Source organism: Narcine bancroftii, chromosome 4, assembly GCF_036971445.1.
Source record: "Narcine bancroftii isolate sNarBan1 chromosome 4, sNarBan1.hap1, whole genome shotgun sequence".
Taxonomy (NCBI): Eukaryota; Metazoa; Chordata; class Chondrichthyes; order Torpediniformes; family Narcinidae; genus Narcine; species Narcine bancroftii.
The window spans coordinates 40,576,181-40,593,706 of NC_091472.1; the positions used below are offsets into that span (position 1 = coordinate 40,576,181).

Genomic DNA, 17,526 nt, shown 5'->3' on the forward strand with positions numbered 1-17,526 from the left:
TTCCTGTTTTCTAGCATATTAATCCTTTGAATGTAGCCTTCAGTGCTCATTGTATGGCCATGCACTCTGCTGAATTCAGACAAATCCTTACCATCAAACTCACAGGTGGGGGATGGGGCAGTGCTGTTATAGTTCAGTGCACTGATGTTGGAGCTGGTAGAGGCTAAATAGCAGGTTTCAGTCACCTCACCTTCATCTGGACCAGGCCACTATCTCCCAGACCATTACATATCTCATTACATCAAAATATCTCCCCTCACGTCCTACAGTCTCTTAGTTCCCAAACCCATTCTTCTATTACTTACTGAAGATCCATAAACAGGACTGTCCTGTCCTTTACTGATCTGTCTGACCTCAGCCTTCTTTCATTGCCACGGAGAGGCCAAAAACATACTGGAAGGTCAATATCTCATATTCTGCTTGGGTAACTTGATACCCAATAGTTTGAATATTGAATCTTACAATTTTTGTGAACCCATGACCCCAATGTTCTTCCCCCATAAATAATCACCCATCCACTTGGTTTTCTTCCTTTGTTTACCTTTCCCATTCTCCGCTTCCACCTTCCCATCTAGTTGCACCTCCTACCTATCAGCTTCTATCCCTTCTCCCCTCATACTTGCTATCTTTCGTCTTCCCTCTTCGGCCACGTGCATGATCTAGACCTATTAAGTCAAATTGCAACTTTTACTTCCCCAGATGCTGTTTGACCTATTGATTTCTCCAGCATTTTGTTCAAGATTTCTGACAACTATCTGTTCTCCTTACATTGAAAGTTACCATCAATTTAAAGAGTGTCACAAGTGACCTAAAAATCTTTCACATATAATGCACTCTTTCCAACCAATGATTATTGGACAATACTAAGAAAATATGCTAGTTCATTCCATTCTCCTTTACATGTGCTACAGAGGTCACTTTTAACTGCTGTGCCATATAACTCAACTGAATAGGCATTAAGAGCAGTCTACAGAAAATATTACTACAATCACAGCACCTGCAGACTTACTTGTTTCACAACACAAAATATTGACCCGGATTACCACAAGGTGGCAATCTGTTCATTATAATGTGAATTTTCTGTGTAATTCATCCTTTGTGCCTCAGTTTTATTACTGCCTGGCAAAGTAGAAGTGGATTAGAAGCAAATGCAGCTATAAGTTGATGTTTCTCCTTCAGCAGAATTCTGTAGAATGTTTGGATTTATGCCCACATGATGTCAACATCTCTGAAGACCTATCAGGGGGCCTCCATGTCGATGCAATCACAAACAAGGCTTGCCAGGGGTCATAATCGTGAGGAGATTTGGTATGTAACCAAAGACTTGCAAAATTTTACAGGTGTACAATGGAGGACATTCTGACTGGTTGCATCATTGTCTAGCATGGAAGTACCAATGCCCAGGACAGGAAAAGACTACAGCGAGTTGTAAACTCTGCCGGTGCTATCATAGGCATCAGTCTTCACTCCATTAAAGACATTTACAAGGGGTGGTGTCTCAGGAAAGCAGCCTCTATCATCAAGGACCATCACCTCTTCTCATTGCTACCATCTGGAAGGAGGTACAGGTGAAAGAAGACGAACATCTAACACTACAAAAACCTTCTTCCCATCTTCCATCAGATTTCTGAATGGACAATGAACCACAGACACATCCTCATTTTCTTTTGCACTAATTTATTTTAAAAACATAGTTTATAGCAATTTTGCATCTAAAAACAAAATTGTGACACGTTTATGACAATATGTTCAGATGATACCCCATTAAACTCCAATGCATTTCTTTGTCTTCAGTAATTTTGCAAAGCATTGATCTCCATGAAATGGTAATTGTAAAAGACATGCTTGCTGTAATATGGGATTGTTCCTGCAATGTTAAGTTTAAAAGAAAAGTTTTACAGGAAATTGATTAAGCAGTTGTTAATGATGACTCCATCCTCAACATTCATTGGAGCGACTTCATCCCTAACATCGAAGTACTCGAGATGGCAGAGGCCGACAGCATCGAATCCACGCTGTTGAAGATCCAACTGCGCTGGGTAGGTCACGTCTCCAGAATGGAGGATCATCGCCTCCCCAAGATCGTGTTATATGGTGAGCTCTCCACTGGCCATCGTGTCAGAGTTGCACCAAAGAAGAGGTACAAGGACTGCCTAAAGAAATCTCTTGGTGCCTGCCACATTGACCACCGCCAGTGGGCTGATAGCGCCTCAAACCGTGCATCTTGGCGCCTCACAGTTCGGCGGGCAGCAACCTCCTTTGAAGAAGACCGCAGCGCCCACCTCACTGACAAAAGACAAAGGAGGAAAAACCCAACCCCAACCAACCAATTTTCCCTTGCAACCGCTGCAACCGTGTCTGCCTGTCCCGCATCGGACTTGTCAGCCACAAACGAGCCTGCAGCTGACATGGACATTACCCCTCCGTAAATCTTCGTCCGCGAAGCCAAGCCAAAGAAGAAGAAGAATGATGACTTAGTGATCATTGTAAACTAGCAAATCATGTAGCTACTTCATAAATGTATACAATTTATGTAAATCTGATTGGTGATGCTACAGATGATATGGAGTTGTAGTTCTTTAAATAATACTTTAAATCAAACATTTATTGAAGAAAAAGAGTTAGTTAATAAACATTCCATAAGTTTAATAGCATTTAACATTTAATAGAAGTCTTAAGATGTCAAAGAGGATCCATAAGTTGAAAATGAGCAATTGGGGGGGGGGGGGGGGGGGAATAGCTTTGAATTTATTAGCTTTGGCTTCTTTTTCCAGGGAAAACAAGTGCAAAAATAGATTTTTAACTGGGATCTGTTTTTATAAATTGTCTCCTCGATTACAGTAGTGATTTAATTTGAGATTAGTTTAGGTCTGGCTGTAGCTTCTTATGCATTCTGCAGGCAACTCCTTTAATATTATATTAACAAAGAAATCTGCCACTGATGCATCAAAATCCCAGAAATAACATTCATAATATACTGAGGTAAATTTAAAAGGAGACATTAATCAGGCGATCTATTACCAGATTTCCAGTATCTACAGTTTTTTTTAAACTTTATTAAAATTCTGTATAAAAGTCATTGGAAGATAACACCAATTCACACACAGAATCAAAATACTCTGGATAGTGGAAATACTCAGGCACGTCAAGCAGTATCCATGGAGAGAAACAGTGAATGTTTTGAGTGTTTCAGGTCAATAATTTCTATAATTATATGGTGGTGGGTAAATGGAAAAGATAGTGAAGGAGACAGGAACTGGGTAATGTGAGACTGGGTGGAGTTGGAAAGAAGGGGCAAATGGGAGGACTTTGGTGAGAGGCAGAGAGAGAAAAGAACCGAGTGGGAGCAGGTTGTTTGAAATTGGAAAATACATGTTGGGTTGTAGACTCACCAGGTGGAATATGAGATGCGGTCCTTCAAGTTTGCACTGCCTCGCCCTGGCAATGGAGGAGGCTGAGGACTGACAGGTAAATGTGGAATGGAGAGGGGAATTAAAGTGGCTGGAAACTGGGAACTCTGGTTGGCATTTGAGGCAAGGTGCACCTGCTCAGCAAACCAGCTTCCTAGACTGCACAGCAGTAGTTTATAGCAGAAACTCTTGGCCCCCTGGAATAATCCTCTTGTAATATAGAGAAGATCAGGGAGATTACCGATGTTCCTGATGATCATGAGTTCAGCTCCTGACTGAATACATTGCCCAGCTACATCCTCCTCACTATGCGATGTGTGATATGAAGGACATTATAGATAGAATGTTTAGAGAGAAGGTCACTGCGCATGCAATGTTTGCATGGACAGGAAAGCAATGGTGAACACTCGGCAGAATAGTATGCACAGGCAGGTTGGTGTCCACTGTGGTCACCCTTTTAAACAGCCATACTGCATTGGATGATGTTGGGAGGAATTGCCCCCCGAAGGAAAACAACAACAGTCATTTTGTGGCAGCATGACTGGCTTTCCTTGGGGTGGTTATGGAAAGACTAAGTAAGCTGTAGTGATACGGTATTCAATTGTAAAGGAAGCATGTTAGCGTTTCTTGGCTGCATCTTTTTAACTCCACCTCTGCTGAATGTATTACCCCTCTGGTGCTCATTTTTTAAATGATACAGTACTGTAGAAGACTCTCTGGGCCATAAAACTCGTGGTGCTCAATTACACCTAAACCTACCAAAACCTTGAGTTTTGGAAGATGGGAGTAAACCGGAGCACCTCAAGGAAACCCATGTGGTCATGGGAAGGTCATGCAAACTTCCTTATAGACAGTGCTGGATTCTAATCCAGGTCACTGGTACTTAACTGCTACATTAACAATGCTGTATTACTACACCCTTTTTGCACCTTTTTTTTGGTTTTTGTATATTTTATTAATATTCCATACATGCAGTAACTAATTATAATACTACAGATATCAAAAAAGGAACAAATGATAACATACATGATAGATTTCACCCCACCCAAAAAAACCCTACCTCCCACCCATCCACCCCCCCCCCTCAACGAAACAGTATACAAATTAAAAAATAAAACTTTATAGGTATATAAAAAAAGAGAAGGAAAATATATATATATTTGGATTGCAGAGAGAGATATCGTCCAGTACAACTCATCTATCCTAACATAAACATACAGAGGAAGATCTCGCAGGCCTAGAGGGATTGGAAGGATATATCACTACAAATTTGTAAAAAATATATAGAGTATTTATTTTCTAAATTATAAGCATTTTTTTTCCAAAACAATACAACTTTGAATTTCAGCATGCCACCTTGGCAGAGTTAAAGATGTATCTGATTTCCAAGTACAGTTTCTTGCTACCACTATTGCTAATTTAACAAATTTCAATTGATAAATTTATAGTTTCAATTTAGGACTTGCACCTTCAATATTTCCTAATAAAAATAAATCAGGACTTAGCAGAAAAACAATTTACGTAACTTGTTCCAGAAAGCTACGTAAATCTGCCCAAAAAGGTCTCATATTGGGACAAGGCCACAATGAATGTATAAAAGATCCTACATTTTCCCCACACCTAAAACATTGGTCTGATAAATCTGATTTCAATCTATTCAACTTCTGAGATGTAAGGTATAATTAATATTTAAAAATTGTATTGAATTAATCTGTATGTTACATTGTTAGTATTACTCATACAATCCCTACATAAATTTTCCCACATTTGTTGATCTATTATAATCAAATCTGTTTCCCATTTCTTTCCAGATTGATGTAATCCTAGTATGGAAGTTTCTGTTTGTAACAATGAATATATCAAAGAGGTAAACATTTTAACAATCCTACTCCTAATAAGAAGTTCTACCTCTATACAACTAGAAAGAAATGGTGGGTCCTAACTTATCTCTCAGATATGCTCTTAACTGAAAATAGCAAAAAAGAGTATTATGTGGTATAGCATATTTATTTCTAAATTGCTCAAATGATATTAATTGACCTCTTTAATAACAATCTTCAACATTAACAATACCTTTACGGTACTACATATTCAAGAAGTGATTATCTCTTGGAAAATCTGAAAATAGGGTTAATCAATGGCATTTTAGGTGATATAGACCCTCCACCATTATCATTTTATCCAAACATTAAGCAAATGTTTCAATAAGGTGAAGGTTTTAGAGGGACTTTATCTTTTTTTTAGAAATCACAGTAATTAATGCCATCGAGAATGATTCTGGAAGAGAAGAAGTTTGTGAAGCCTGGTCTCGTACTTGCATAAATATAGGAATTAGTTAATTCTTTAAATTCTTTACAAAATTCATATGGAAAATCATCTTACTTTGTAAAGAGCTCATTGCTTCTCTTACTGCTGCCTCAGTAAACAGAGCATTAAGTTCAGTTTGTTCTTCTCAACTTAGCCTTGGCTGTATTTATCTGCGATAAATAATTATTTATTTTAGCTTTCTCTCCTAAAGACTCTGAAGTATATAATTTCGTATAGAAATTTCTAAAGGATTCATTTATTTCTTGAGGCTTATATGTAATTACATTAGTATCTTTTTTAATTGTATTAATTATTCTTGGTCTGTCTGCTTTTAATTGCCAAGGTAACAATTTATGTGATCTCTCACCTAATTCATTGTATCTTTGCCTCGTTCTAATAATAGCTTTGTCAGTCCTATAAGTTTGTAATGTATTATAATGAAACTTTTTTATTAATCATTTGTCTAAGCTTATCTTCAGAAACCCATTTTTGAAGGTCCTTTTCCAAAACTGTAATTTTTTAAATTGATCAACTTCTCTCATTAAATTTTAGATATGAAGCTTATAATTTGACCTCGTAACTATGCCTTTAAAGTGTCACATATAATAAATATATCACTTACCAAGTTTAAATTTATATTGCAAAATGCCCAAATGTGGTTTCGAACAAAATCACAAAAATCTTTCCTTTTCAACAATAAAGAATTTATTCTCCTTCTATATATTGACTTCTCCTTGTCAGGCATTTCCACAGTTATTAATAACGGTGAATGGTCAGATAGAATCCTCAATTTAGAGTCCGCTTCAAAATTCCTAGTTTGTATTTGAGCCGAAACCAAAAATAAATCAATTCTAGAATAAGCATAATACCTGCTAGAATAAAATGATTAGTCTTTCTCTCTAGGGTGGATTCTTCTCCATACATCAATTAAATTCAAATCTCTTATCAACCCAATGTAGCTTTTGCAGCTTTCATTCTTATCATTACTTGAGTAGACCTATCCAACAATGGGTCTAAGCAAAAATTGAAATCCCCTCCTATTAAAATATCTTCATGGGCCTCTGCCAAATTTAAAAATGGTATCCTGAATAAATTTCTCATCATCAATATTTGGAGTGTACAAATTCAAAAATGTCCAAATTTCAAAAAATATTTGTCTGTGTATTTCCCTGTAGGATCTGTGCCAATATTTTAAACTTTAATTAGGAGATTCTTTTGAATCAAAATTGCCACCCCTCTTGCTTTAGAATTAAATTAAGATGACATTACATATCCCACCCAGTCCCTTTTTAATTTCAAATGTTCTTTTTTAGTTAAATGCATTTCTTGAAGAAAAGTTATGTTGACTCCCAATTTCTTAATATATGTTAACATTTTATTTATTTTAATTGTTCTGTTTATCTCATTAACATTAAAACTTACAAACTTAATGACCTTACTCGTCTAGATCAAATATTTATCAATCCCTCTCCCTCACCTCATCCTGCAAGTCTCCTCCAAATCCAACAAAAATCTATGTCCATATGCACATCCTTTAGCAATCCAAAAGAAGAAAGAAGAAAAAGGCAAAAGTACAAAGAAAAATGTTTACAAGTTCATACCTATAGCAATATAGGAAAAATCCCTCCCAATAAATGTCTAATACAACACTAATTCCCTCCATTTTACAGGTTGTGACCAAAGTCACAAACACACACGTAATCCCATAGAAATCAACGCCTCCCACTCCTCCCAACTCCCTTGGTACATTTGGCTAATAAAAGTTAATCAATTAATTAGTTAATCATAATTAAAATAGCAATTCAAAAATCAAAAGAAAAGGGCATAAAAGACAAAAAAAATCACCAAGTTCTTCCATCTCAATTATGAAATTAAAATAAAGGAAAAAAAGGATAGTTCATTGCATCAAGTCCGTAGTAATTACTAAAGGCTGAGCTTCAGGAAGACTCTTCCACTTGAGCAAAATTTGTAAAGAATCTGTTCTGTTGTCCCGGTACAAAAATCTTCAATTCGCAGGATATCGAAGGACAAACTTGTAATCTTTATCATATAAAATTTTCTGAGCTAAATTAAATTCTTTCATTCTTCTCAACAAATCTTCATTCAAATCAGGGTAGAATAAGAATATCCCCTTCCCATAACAAATGACTTTGTCGTTCTTTTGCTCCTTTCACATCAAGTCTTAGAACTCTCTCTCTCTGTCTTGATTGCACGGAAACTTTATTAATATAGAACATGGTTTTTGATTTGGGAGAGGCTTAGGTCTTAGAGCTTTATGGGCTCTTTCAGTTTCAATCTGATTCTCAAATGATCTTCTCCCAATACTTTAGGAATCCAATCCAAGCGAATTGCATCCGGACCTTCTTTCCCTCTGGAAAGAACTAATATTTTAATGTTACTTCTTCTAAAATTCTGCAAAATATCTACTTTATCAGAAAACTTTTCATATACTGTAATTAAACTAGTAGTTGTATTTTCCACATTAAACACAGTCTTTAACTTCCTGTACTCTAGTGATTGTTTCTTCCATTTTCTCAAATTTTTTCTTCATTTTGTTTATAACATCCAACACCTTATCAGTTTCTTCTTTTATTTCTTTAATTTCAGCTTCTCTCATTTCCCCTTTCATTGCTTTAATCTGCTGCATTATCACCATAAGCCGCGGCAGGGAGAGTGCAACTGGGATGTTCAGGTGGCCATGGAGAAGATGCCTTTCTGTCACCTGAACGTGCCGGCTGAAGGAGAGATGCGTCCGAGCGAATGCCAGCCCCTGTGGACTGTGGCCATAGTCCTACTGCTGTTTTCAGGGGCAACAGGGGATTCTCCGAGCCGGAGAATATACCTACAGGAGGAGGGTTTGGTAAGTGCTGCTCCTGGCCAGGTTCTCCACTTTCAGGTGGCCACCTGACAACACATTGGGGTAGAATAGGCGGCTTTACAGTCGTGTATTCTGGCCACCTGAAAGCAGCTATAGATAACTCTTCTGTCTTGATCTGAGGATTATATTTAATTTCTTCCATTACCTCTTCTTGTATCTCTTCTTCCTCCTCTTCAGCTGATGAACCTCCTCTTGAGGCCTATTCTTCCTCTTCCGGTGCTGAAGTCGAGGTCCCCGACTTTTCTAGAGGGTTGCTGCACTCCCAGTAGTGTCTTGAACATCGGTGTGCTGTGCATGCGCGTGAGACACCAGCAAGAGTCCCCTCCAAAGGCTCACCAGGTTGGGAGGCAGAACGGAGTCCAGCACCGTTTCATCATCAAGGTAGACCTAAAATTTTATTTCTTCTTGTCTTCCCGTCAGGTTCCAGAGGTCATTGCTGTTCCTTTTTTCTTTTTTTTTTGGAGGTATCATGGAAGTAAGGTAAGAATGTTTAAATACACTTTTTAAATATTTTTAAGATTGAAACAGTGCTTATTCAAAACTTTTTAAACTAATTTCCCAAGGGAGTCAGGAGCCTACGTGTCAATCCTACAGCATAACGTGACATCCCCCTTTTTGAGTTACAGGGAAAGGTTGTGCAAACTAGGGCTTTTTTCTCTGGAGCATAGAAGATTGAGGGGGGACTTGATAGAGGAGTTTAAGATTTTAAAAGGGACAGACAGAGTAAATGTGGATAGGCTTTTTCAATTAAGAGTGGGGGAGATTCAAACTAGAGGACATGGTTTAAGATTGAAGGGCGAAAATTATAAGGGGAACATGAGGGGAAATTTCTTTACGCAAAGGGTTGTAGGGATGTGGAATGAGCTTCCGGCAGACGTGGTTGAGGCGGGATCATTGTTTACATTTAAAGATAGACTGGATAGTTACATGGAGAGGAGAGGACTGGAGGGGTATAGACCGGATGCTGGTCAGTGGGACTGGGAGGGTGGGAATTTGTTACGGCATGGACTAGTAGGGCCGAACTGGCCTGTTCTGTGCTGTAAGTGGTTATATGGTTATATGAACCATTGATGTGTGTAGAAAAAGGGATAAGTTTAGATTTATAGGAGAGTACTTAAAGAAGAGGGCAAAAGTGAGGCAAATATCACAAGGGCTCTGGCATGATTGGCATCCTAGTGTATTGGGACTTTGGAACTATGGGTAGAGAAGGTGCAACTTGGATGCTTCGAGGACTGGTTCACTGGACAAGACAGTAGTTTGTGCGGCTATAGATTTTACAGGGACACAGAAGGCAGCAAGATCCATGGATTTGAACATCTATGAATCCACTCTCTTTTGCTTTTCTTGTCTTGATAATAGCACTATATTAATGTCTCTGTGAGCCTTTACAGGGCACACAAAGGTTCTGGTGTACTTTGTGTACATGATAATAAATGGAATCTTGAGTCCAAGGTCTAAAAATTATAAGCACTTGCATTGATCGTACAAAGTAGTAATGAATATTTGTTCAAATTAAAAATCAGCCAAAAGTTTGGGTAGCTGCTACAGTTTTGTTTGAAAGATGTTTTTCAATAGCTTGGTGTGTATCTATTTCAATGGCACAAACCTACAGGACATTTAAGTTTGAATTGAATAAGTTCACTTCAAATCAAGATGCTGTTTGTCCTAATATTTGAAAGGTTTCTTCTTATTTCTGTGTTCTGGTATTGGCAGCACAATATAACAGAATATTTGTACATGAGTGATCACCAAGCTTCTGTCTTGGGTCTGGTTTTTTGACCATTTGTTCCTTGATTGGATGAAGGGTATTTCCTTTCCTAGATGAGGCAAATCTTTGAATAATCTGAGAATTCTTTCCATTCTGATGCCTATAGAAACATGGCATAAAACATTTTTAATTGACCTGTACATACACTATCAAAGAAAAGTATTGAGCATATAACTGAGAGCAATGCACCACTGGAACAGGGTCTTCAGCACATGATGTCTTCCACGAACATCATGCCAGATTAAACTACCCCTCCCCCACCACATTCCCTGCGTATTCATGTGTCTATCTAGAAGCCTGTTAAACTCTGTTATCATATTTGATTGCACACTACCTCCTGGCAGCCTGTTCCAGGGTCCTGCCATTATTTATTTGTGTAAAAAAAAATCATGTCCAACACATCTCCTTTAATCTCTCACTCCTCCAACCTCCCACACCCCACCCACTTTAAATGCATGTCCTCTTGTATTTTCCATTTTCATTCTGTAAAAAGATATTGATGCCTCTCATAATTTGATGAACGCCTCTCCTCAGATGCCATTGCTCTGGAGAAAATAACTCAATTTTGCCTGACCTCATCTTCTAGCCCATAGCCCCCAATCCAAGCAGCAGTCTTGTAAATATCTTCTGCACTCTTTCCAAAGTCTCCACACCCTTCCTGTAATAGAACAACCAGAATATTCCAAATGCAGCCAAACACAAGTTTTATACCGATGCAACAAAACACTTGATACTTAGCTAGCAGGGAGTCTCAAGTCAAGCTAAAGGGTTAAGAGGCAAGCAAAATTTTAAAATTGTTTAATTTTTAGTAATGATTGTTTCATTATTTTTTTATTTTTCATACTGTAAACCATATCAACCAAAATATGTACAAACATTTCTCATTAAATTTACACAGTGGCATTTTCTCCCTTTTTCCCCCTTTCCCTCCCTCCCCTCTTCCTACCCCCCCTCCAAAACCCATAAATATTCAACGTATACAATACAATAAAACCATTAAACAATATCTTCACACAAAGGAAAATAAACAAGAAAAGTGCATCATCTATTTGTTACATATTGAATCGAGTCGTTTTGTCTTCTTATCATTTTCAATCTCATTTTAGGGGATGGAGGTCCTAGGCAAGCTCTCTCTGTTATGTTCTATGTATGGTTCCCAAATTTGTTCAAACAATGTGACTTTATTTTTTAAATTATGTTATTTTTTCCAATGGAATATATTTATTCATTTCCATGTACCATGGCTGTATACTCATGCTCTCTTCCATTTTCCAAGTTGACATTATACATTTTTTTGCTACTGCTAAGGCTATCATAATGAAATTTTTTTTGTGCTTTATCCAATTTGAGGCCTAATTCTTTACTTCTTGTGTTACTTAAAAGAAAGATCTCTGGTTTTTTTTGGTATGTTATGTTTTGTAATTTTATTTAGTATCTGATTTAGTTCTTCCCAAAACGTATTCACTTTTGTACATGTCCAAATTGCATGTACTGTTGTTCCCATTTCCTTCTGACAGTGAAAACATATATCCGATAATGTTGAATCCCATTCTTTTAATTTTTGAGGAGTAATATAAACCCTGTGTAACCAATTATACAGTATCATGCATAACCTTGTATTTATTGTATTCTTCATTGTTCCAGAACATAATTTTTCCCATGCTTCATTTTTTATCTTTATGTTTAAATCCTTTTCACACTTTTGCTTAGGTTTATAGTTTATTTCATCATTTTCCTTATCTTGCAGCTTAATGTACATGCTCATTATAAATCTTTTAATTATCATTGTGTCTGTAATCACATATTCAAAGCTGCTTCCTTCAGGTAATCTCAATCTGTTTCCCAATTTATCCTTTAAATAAGCTTTCAATTGATGATATGCAAACATTGTACCATGAGTTATTCCATATTTGTACTTCAACTATTCAAATGTTAATAAATTATTTCCAAAAAAACAATTTTCTATTCTTTTGATTCCTTTTCTCTCCCATTCTCTAAAGGAAAGGTTATCTATTGTAAAAGGGATTAACGGATTTTGCATCAATAATAATTTTGGTATTTGGTAATTCATTTTTTTCCTTTCTATGTGGATCTTCTTCCATATATTAAGTAAATGATGCAATGCTGGTGAGCTTTTATATTGCACCAGCTTTCCATCCTACTTTTAAAGTATATGTTCTGGTACCTTCTCCCCTATTTTATCTAGTTCTATCTTAGTCCAGTCTGGTTTTTCCCTAAATAAATACCTTAATTGTGCAGCTCTATAATAATTTCTAAAATTTGGTAACTGCAAACCACCTTGGTTATACCTCTCTCTTAATCTATCTAACGCTACCCTCGGTTTCCTCCCTTTCCACAAGAATTTCCTTATTATTCTCTTTAGTTCATTTTTAAAAATTCCATTAAGGGAATTGATAACATTTGAAATAAGTATTGTATCCTTGGGAACACGTTCATTTTAATGCAGTTTACACTCCCCCCATCAACTTAGCGGTAATTCTTTCCAATGTTCTAAGTCTTCCTGCAATTTCTTTATTAGTGACTGATAATTTAGTTTGTACAAGTGGCTTAAGTTATTATCTAACCTGATCCCTAGGTATCGGATTGCTTGTGCTTGCCATTTAAATGGTGATTCTTTCTTAAGTTCTGTGTAATCCGCATTACTCATTGGCATCACTTCACTTTTATTTGCGTTGATCTTGTACCCCAATATTTCTCCATATTCCTTCAATTTCTTATGTAATTCTTTTATTGACATTTCTGGTTCTGTTAGGTATACTATGATGTCATCTGCAAATAAGCTGATTTTATACTCCTCCTTTATTTTTATCCCTTTTATTTTATTTTCTATTTCTATCAGTTCTGCAAAAGTTTCTATTGCTAAGGCAAACAATGAGGGGGATAATGGACATCCCTGTCTAGTTGACCTACTTAATTTAAATTGATTCAATACATATCCATTTACTGCTACCTTCGCCAATGGTCCATTATACAATGCTTTAATCCAATTTATATATTTTTCTGGCAGATTGAACTTCTGTAATACTTTAAATAAGTAGTTTCACTCTACTCTGTCAAAGGCTTTTTCTGCGTCTAAAGTAACAGCCACTGTTGGTTTCTTATTTCCTTGAACTGCGTGGATTAGATTAATAAGCTTACAGACATTATCCGCTGTTTGTCTTTTCTTAATAAATCCAGTTTGATCTTCTTTTACTATTTTTGGTACACAATCGGCCAATCTGTTTGATAATAATTTTGCTATTATCTTATAATCTGAGTTAAGTAGAGATATTGGTCTATATGATGCTGGTGTTAATGGATCCTTCCCCATCTTTGGTATTACTGAAATTATTGCTGTCTTACATGAATCTGGCAAGTTTTGTATTTCTTCTACCTGGTTCATTACTTCCAGGAGAGGAGGAATTAATAACTCTAAATGTTTTATAAAATTCTATTGGAAATCCATCCTCTCCTGGTGTTTTATTGTTCGGCAGCTTTTTTAATATATCCTGTACTTCCTCTATTTCAAATGGTTTTATTAGTTTGTTTTGTTCCTCTTCTTGCAATTTTGGCAGTTCAATTTTAGCTAAAAATTCCTCTATTTTATCATCTTTCCCCTCGTTCTCAGTTTGGTATAATTGTTCATAAAATTCCTTGAAGTTTTCATTAATCTCTGTTGGGTTATATGTAATTTGTTTGTCCTTTTTCAATGATGCCAATACAGTTCTTTTAGATTATTATCTTCTCTAACTTTATTCCTTGCCCGCTCCAGTATATTTTCTCTTGTCGTATATCTCAAAAATTTTACTAAGATGGATCTTGGTTTTTGATGTGCCTGCGGTTTTGGAGCTAGTGGTCTGTGTGTCCTTTCTATTTCCATTTCTTCCTACATTTCTATCATTCCCAGGACCTTTGGGATCCATCCTTTTATAAATTCTTGCATGTCTGCGGCTTCTTCTCCCGCCTTCAGGCCCAATATTTTTATGTTGTTTCGCCTACTATAGTTTTCCAACATATCAATTTTCTTTAATTTTTTTTCATTTCCAATTTTTCTCTTAAGTCATTTACTTCCATTTCTACAGCCATTTCCCACTCTTCCACATTCTCTACTCTTTTCCCTATTTCTGTCATGACCAGCTCTAAACTTTGCATTTTATCTTCTGCTCTTTTCATTTTCCTTTTAATTGCACTAAATTCTAATGATAACCTTTCTTTTAATAATCTCATTTGTTCTTCATAAAAAGCTTTATCTATATTCTGTCCATCAGTTTTACCTTCTAATTCTCTGTGAAGATCTTGGTCTTCTTCCTCTTCTTCTGTGTCTGTACCTGTGTTTGTGTCTTCTTCTCTTCTTTGTGTCTGTGTCTCTTCTGTTTTTCCTGATGAGCTGCTTGTATCTCTTTGTCGGGCCTCTTTTTGCTGGGCCTCTTGATGCTGGTCCTCCCCTCCTGGGCTGCTCGTCTACCGGGCCTCCTGTCGTTGATGTTCTTGTCGGTCACCCCTCCGTCTTTCTCCCTCGTCTGTTTTTTTCGCTCCCTCCTTCTGCCACCTTTCTTGTCCTCCAGCTGAGCACCCTGATGCTGGGCGTCCCTCAGCTGTTCGCGCTGTGGCTGCCCGCTCCTCTGCTGAGCCCCCCTCCCATCGGTGTCCTCTTTTCCCTTTGATTGTGCACTGCGCACTTTTGATTGGCTCCGAGAGCCATTTTTGAAGTCCACCATCCGGGAGGTCGCAACTCCGCAGGGCAGGCACTAACCTCGGGGATCGGGTGCTCCTCGCCACCATAGCTCCTTGTTCCTTCATGCAGGTAAGGCCTTCTTCTTTCTTCTCCAGCGACTTTACTTTTTTTTTCGGTTGTTTTTACTTTCTCCTTCTTGGGTGCCATCTTCTTTCTCTTCTCTACAACTTTATCTTCTATTTCTTATATTTTATTTTTGTTGTGCTTTGTCTTTTCCTAACTTTCTTCCTATTTTCCTGGAGAGGGCTGGTTTTCCCAACTGACCAGTACTCCATCTTGTGGCTCCTGATTGTTTCATTTTTAAACTATTAATAGTTAGAAATATTTTTTCATTGATTGTAAATGCCAGGAATATTTTAAATGATCTACAAATGTATAGCTGTGAGACTCTCCTGCTCCAGTTTCCTGGTAAAAGCATTAGTTTTGGGAGCAGGGTTTGACTGCACCGCTGGAAGCCTCGTCCACCTCCTCCGATCAGGCCAGGGTGTTCTCTTTCGTCGTGAAAAGAGGGCGCATGATGCGGGCAGCGTTGGGGATGAATCTCTGGTAAAAATTAAAAACTTACCATTCCCACAAATTCCTGCAGGTCCTTGAGGGAGGAGGGTTTGGGAAAACGCTGGACGGCTGCCACTTTCTCCAGTGCCGGAGCTGCCCCAGATGCTGAGATGGTGTGCCCCAGGACTGCAATGTCTGTTTCCCAAACTGGCATTTGGCCTTGTTGACCGTGAGGCCAAAGTCTACCAGCTGGGCGAATGGCTGAGACCCTGCGAATGGATTCAGAGATCCAGTGGACAAGCTTGAATTTCAGGATCAAGGCAATGGCAAATACACACAGCAGCTCTGATTGTGGGCAATCAGGCCTGTTGTCTAAAACTAGTTAAAGTGCAATAGGAATGTGATCAGGGCTTGACCTCTCCACTTTTTTTTTCTATTTTGCATCAATTCTTCATGTCATAATGGGCAATAATATCTCTTTAACTAAATATTGGTAAGGCACCTCAATCCTCTTTTTGACCTTAAAACCTCTGTAGTACAATCTCCCAGGTGTATTTTAGCAGAATGGAACCTTAGCCTCAGATCCTGAGATGTGGGTTATATATATATGGTGGATTCATTTCTGAGAGCATTTGAGCAGTATGATATACCAGTGAGAATATGAAGTGACTGATTGTCGTGATGTAACCACCAGCTTACTGCAGGGGGGCGACCTTTGTACCTGCAGGAAAACCAGCTGAGAGGCCGACTCCACCTGGCCGGCTGTCAATCAACCAACCTGGATATAGACCTTGATCCGGCCACTCCCGGGCCAGTCACATGTGGAATCATCGAGACTGAAGCTGGTGTACAAGATTAAGTGGATTAAAGTCTGTAGTGGTCTTTGTGTTTTGAGTCCGCTTGCTGCACCACAGCGCACCACAATTAATGAAGTGATACAGGCACATGATGCCCAGGTGACAAAGGGTGTTGTGCAATGCCTGCAATTGGTCAGACAGCATGCTGGCGCAAGTCCGGGACAGGATGTTGTGGGAGTCGTTGAACTTCCCTGGTCTGTACTGGATGTCATAGCTGAACATGGCCAGCTCAACTCTCCAGTGCAAGATCTTATCATTCTTGATCTTGCCCTTGTGGGTAGTGCTAAACATGAATGCCACTGCACGCTGGTCAGTGAGAAGGGTAAACTGCCTGCCTGTCAGGTAGTGGCGCCAGTGGCGGACCACTTCTACTGGGCCTCATTTTCAATAGCGGAGTGCCCGAGCTCTGAACCATGGAGCGTCCTGGAAAAGAAGACCATGGGTCGGTCCCCTTGGTTGAGGGTGATGTGAGGACAACATTAGAGGCATCGCACTCCACCTGGAATGGGATGTCCTTGTCCATGGCATGCATCGTGGCATCAGTGATATCCTGTCTGATATGAGCGAAACCTGTTTGCGCCTCGGAGGGGGGGGGGAAAGGAAAAAGTGGTGGCTTGGGCCAGTGGGCGGATCGTGTCTGAAAAGCGGGGGACCCACTGGGAGTAATAGAGGAGACCTAGGCACCTGCGGAGGGCCTTGAGTGTGTGAGGAGGGGCAGTTCCATGAGGGGGTGCTTGCCTTTGGGGTCAGGGCCAATGACACAATGTTCCACGATGTACCCTAGGATGGCGATGCGGGTGGTGCTGAACATACACTTCTTTGTTGTGAGGTTCAGCTCCTCAGCCGTCTGGAGAAATCTCTCCAGGTTGGTATCATGGTCCTGTTGGTTGTGGCTGCATTACGAGCCTTTAAACTCTTGAACCCTTCATGAAGCGCCCAAGCCTGAAACATTGCTTATGTGTCTTTATCTTTGCTATATAAAGTACACTGTCTGACCTGCTGAGTTTCTCCAGCATTGTGTTTTACAGTGTCTACAGACTTTCACGTTTTAATACTTAGAATATTGTGTTCAGTTC

At 38.6% G+C, this 17,526-nt stretch overlaps 1 long non-coding RNA gene across 2 annotated transcripts; it reads left to right on the forward strand.

Moving 5' to 3' along the window:
• Positions 1-5,198: 5,198 nt before the first annotated feature.
• LOC138759813 (uncharacterized) lies at positions 5,199-16,462 on the forward strand. Of its 2 annotated transcripts, none has more exons than XR_011355109.1 (3): positions 5,199-5,277; positions 9,016-9,075; positions 16,321-16,462. It is a non-coding gene; the product is annotated as an uncharacterized lncRNA (long non-coding RNA). The 2 variants fall into 2 exon arrangements; XR_011355108.1 differs by lacking the exon at positions 16,321-16,462 and adding an exon at positions 11,470-12,263.
• Positions 16,463-17,526: the final 1,064 nt, after the last annotated feature.